This window comes from Elaeis guineensis, chromosome 1 (genome assembly GCF_000442705.2).
Source record: "Elaeis guineensis isolate ETL-2024a chromosome 1, EG11, whole genome shotgun sequence".
NCBI lineage: Eukaryota > Viridiplantae > Streptophyta > Magnoliopsida > Arecales > Arecaceae > Elaeis > Elaeis guineensis.
In genome coordinates this window covers 156618066-156623263 of record NC_025993.2, presented here as the reverse complement: position 1 = coordinate 156623263, position 5198 = coordinate 156618066, and positions in this window count along the sequence as shown.

Below are 5198 nucleotides of genomic sequence, written 5' to 3'. Positions count from 1 at the left end.
TTCTCAATTAGCCTTTTGGATTAGTGCAGCATATATGCATCTGTAGTTTTAGATTTGAACCAAAAAAATGTTACAGAAATTGCCATGGCTTTAGCCATCCTACCTCGATGTCCGCCACCCCCGCCTCGCTTCTCTCAATCCCCACAATTCCAAAGTACCGAAGGCCTGTTTGGATAATCTCATTCGATTCATGAGATGAGAATAGAATCAATAGACCCACCTGGGCTTGCATTGGGTGCAAAGTTTCTTGGTCCATTGCTGATGCGAATCTGATATGAATTCTTTTATTTTAGCATAATTTCCTATTCTATTATTGATTAGGAGAATCTTTGGGATTGACGTAATCTAATATGAGTCTCTTTATTCTAGCATAATTTTTTAGTTATTACTGATTAGGAGAATCTTCGAGATTAGTGTAACCTGGAATATTTTTACTATTTTTTATTTTTTTGAAGTTCTATATAAGAATGTAGATGCCATATAACTGATTATGTTGAATAAAATCATTATTCCCTTATGGTTATCTTGAAAGTCTCATCCTCTCAAAGTGGTCAATTTTTTTCTTTCCTCTTTCTCTTGATATGGAAGAACAGTATCATTTGGTATCCGAGCCATGGCTTAAGGAACTCATTTTCAACATATTGAGAGGTGTACAGATGCAACAATAATTAGCAGTGATATCAGAGTAGAATAAGAGACTTTTGGCTAACCATAATTGTGCCTTTGTTAATCTTAAGACTTTGATTACATGTCTGGATTTGTAGTTAGATTCAGATGCAGACGTGATCTACTACGGCTGAGGGTTCCTCTAATGGCAATAGGAACGGTAATCTGTTGCGATGGAAAGTTTTTGAGTTTACAATCGAGTTTGGAAATTTAGTCCAACCTCAAATCTCAAAAATTGAATTTCTTTGTTTTAATGGTGAAGATCCAATAGGATGAATCTATTAGGTTGAGCAATTTTTTAAATTTAATTTGATTTTGGAGGTGCAAATAGTCCCATTAGCATCATATTACTTGGAGAATCAGGCTTTTCAATGGTATCGATGGTTGGAGAAAAGTCGCAACCTGTCTTGAAGAGAATTTGTCTTGGAAAGAATTTGTAGATACTTTTTGTGCTGATTTTGGTTCTAACATATTCAAGTATTACATTCAGGAACTCACAAAGCTTTATTAGGCCACTCTCATAAGTCATGTTTTGGGTAACTAGCTCATCAAATTTTTGACTTGTCTAAGGAATTTTTTATTAGCTATTTTGTTAGCAGACTTAAGGATAAGATTGAGCATGAGATGCGTATATTTCGACCAACTTATATGACTGATGCTATTAGATTAGCCAGACTCAAAGATGAGCAATTGTCAGGAGAAAAAGGACTATATTTTAATTGTGATGAGAAATATGGCATCGGACATCTCTATAAGACACAACAATTATTCTTGATTGAAGATGAATAACTATGAAGGATAAGTTCTCCGTACCGACAATCGATGAATTAGTAGACGAATTACATGGTGCTGCTAATTATTTTTCCAAACTAGATCTTTGATCAAGTTATCATCAAGTTCGTATCCATAAAGATGATATTTCTAAAATTGCTTTCCGCATGCATGATAGACATTATGAGTTTTTAGTTTGCCCTTTGAGCTAACAGACGCTCCATCAACTTTTCAGAGCCTTATGAACACAATATTTAGACCTTTTTTGTGGCATTTTGTTATGGTGTTTTTTGATGACATTCTCATCTACAGCGTATCTTAGGAGGAGTGCTTAGCTTATGTAAAGGTAATCTTTGAAATTTAATGTGAGCATAAATTGTTTGTTAAATGAACAGGATGTTCTTTTGACAATAACAAGCGGAATATCTGGGGCATATCATATCTCAAAAAGGTGTTGCTACAGACCCGAAAAAGGTGTCAAGTATACTGGATTGGCCTATCCCTAAAAATTTATGGGCTTTGAGAAAGTTTTTGGGACTAACTGGATACTATAGGAAATTTGTGAAAGACTATAGGAAGATCGCAGCATCACTTACAACTTTATTAAAAAAAAATTTCTTTCAGTAGAATAGTGAGATAGAGTTTGCTTTCAATCTTTTCAAACACAACATGTCAACAGCTCTCATCCTGGCCCTACCATATTTTTCTAAGCCATTTGAGATTCAATGTGATGCTTCAAGGGTTGGCATTAGTGTAGTTTTTATGTAGACGATCGTCTTATTACTTACACTAGCAAGGCTTTATCTGAAAAACATTACAGGCTATCTACCTATGAAAAGGAGATGATGGTAGTCCTTCAATAAGTGGCAACACTATTTGCTGGATCACTAATTTGTAATCTACATAGATCATCATGGCCTCAAGTACTTAAAGGAGCAACAGCTCTCATCTGAAGTGTAGCACAAATGGGCAGCAAAATTAATGGATTATGATTATGAGATCAAGTATAAGCATGGTATTGATAATTCAGCAGCTAATGCCTTATCGTGCCAGATGGAGGGGGCAATTACTGTTATTTCTAGTCCTCTATCTAAATGATTAGAGATAGTATAAGCTGAAACTAAAATAAATGATGCATTGCAAGCAATTATTCGAGCTATTCAAGATCAATCAAGTCTGTCATCACATCATACTTTCACAAATAGATTGCTACGCTATAAAATTAGAGTTGTGCTTGGCACAAATTCTATGTGGCACCATCAAGTTTTGAAATTTTTGTATGACTCTGCTGAAGGCGAACACTTACAAGAGGGTTTCGAGAAATTTTTATTGGGATGAAGCAAGATATTAAGCAATATGTTGTTGCTTATGATGTTTGTCAAAGGAACAAGAGTGAGAATGTTGCTCCCCCCAGGATGTTGCAGCCTCTACCCATACCTGAAGGTGTTTGGACAGACATCTCCATGGATTTTATTGAAGGTTTGTCTCCCTCTCATGAAAAGACTACCATCATGGTAGTTGTAGATGGACTCTCTAAATATGCTCATTTCATTTCTATGGCTCATCCTTGTATTGCTTCCCAAATTGTCCAGTTGTGAAATTTATTTTCAAGTTGCATGGTATGCCTAACTCAATTGTCAGAGATAAAGTGTTCGTGAGTGCTTTTTGGATGGAGTTATTATTTAGTTTACATGGGATTGAATTATGCATGAGTTTTTCTTATCACCCCCAGACCAATGGATTTGATGGAAGTGATCAACCGATGTTTGGAAACGTATCTCAAGTGTTTTACAAGTCAATGGCGTAAGAATTGATGCTCAGGGCTTCCATGGGCTAAATGATGGTACAACACCTTCCATATCTCTATCCGAATGACTCCCTATGAAATCGTATATGGACAGCTTCCTCCTGTGCTGCTCTCATATGTTCCATGGCCTACCACTGTCCATCAAGTTGATTTGGCATTGCAAGATAGAGATAAAGTTCTTTGCTTACATAAAGAGAATCTTCATGCAGCACAAACTCGTATGAAGCAGCAGGCAGACAAAGGGAGCAATCATTTGAAATGGGTGATCTGGTTTATCTCCGTCTGTAACCTTGCTGACAGGCTACAGTGGCTATGCATGATAATTTAAAATTATCTGCTGGTTTTTTTGGTCTATATAAAATTTTGGAGAAGATTGACCCTATTGCTTATAAGTTAGAGCTACCTGTTGGGTCACAAGTACATCCTATTTTCCGTATCTCTAATTTAAAGAAGAGAATTGGACCCAAGATGGCTATTTCTGACACTTTGCCTAATTTCTCTATGGATGGAGTACTTTGCATGGAGCCCATTGCAATCTTAGATAAGAAAATGTTCAAGAAATATAATCATGCAGTTACTAAAGTATTGGTTTAATGATCACACACACCTCCAGAGGATGCTACTTGAGACCATCTGTATGTTCTATAGAAGAAATTTCCTACTTTTCAACCTTGAGGATGAGGTTGATTTTGAAGAGAGGTGGAATGATACGAATATGATATGAATCCCTTTATTTTAGCATAATTTTCTATTCTATTGTTGATTTGGGGAATCTTCAGGATGGATGTAATCTGATATGAATCCCTTTATTTGAGCATAATTTCTTAATTTATTGCTGATTAGAAGAAAATCTTCGGGATTGACGTAATCTGGAATACTTTTACTATTTTTAATTTTGCTGAAGTTCCATAGAAGAATGTAGATACCATATGACTGATTATGCTGATTAAAATCATTATTCCCTTATGGTTATCTTGGCAGTTTGATCCCCTAAAAGTGGCCAATTTTTTCCTTTCCTCTTTCCCTTAATATGACAAAACCATGTCAATTGCCAAAGGAGAAAAAGATTTAGAGCCTATTTGGATGGCTGGGGTGTATACAGTTTGATTTGGGGATATTCTTAAATCAAACCAACAAATTATAGTTTGTCAATTTTACAAATCAAATCAAACCAAACCAGATCGATGAACTATGGTTTGGTTTGATTGATTAATGGTTTGACATATTGCAACACAAAAGATGAAAATCTTGAGAAAAAATTCTAGCCAAATAAAGACTGAAACTATCAGGATAGCTTTTGCATCAATGTATAGCTTCCATTTCTAAAACCATTAAAATGAAGATTATACTTTTATATCTTATTGCTGTTATATAGGTATATTCATCAATTATATAGCATTATTTGAAATCTTCAAATACACAATCGAAACAAAATGCCTATAAATTTCAGAGAATTCAGATTATACTCTAAAGTACAAAGTAAATTTACTATTACTAAAAGAAAGCATTAAAATTTTTGAGATCAAAAGACTAAAAATTGGACATTCAATTTTTTAATCTTTTAACTAAAAATTAAAAGTGCTGCACTATGAAAATTATTTGTAACGAAGCAAAAGTGATTTTGCAACGAAGGAGAAGTATGGCTCCTTGGTTCATACTTCAATAATAGAAAGAGAAAAGCTTAGAGGATGGAGGTAATAAAGTGGGCAGCCAAAGATAAAAGAGCCAACCAAAAGCTAAACTCTGTTATAGGATTTATGTGTTAGTGTGTGTATATATATATACATATTACGGTTTACAATTTAGTTTGGTCTAATATTTTTGTAAAATTAGATTAGATCATTACATCATTTTATATGAAAATTCATAAATCAAATTAGATTATTTTAGTTTTCAAACCATACCATACTGATAAAAAATATCATACTGATAAAAATGATTTGGCCTAGTTTGA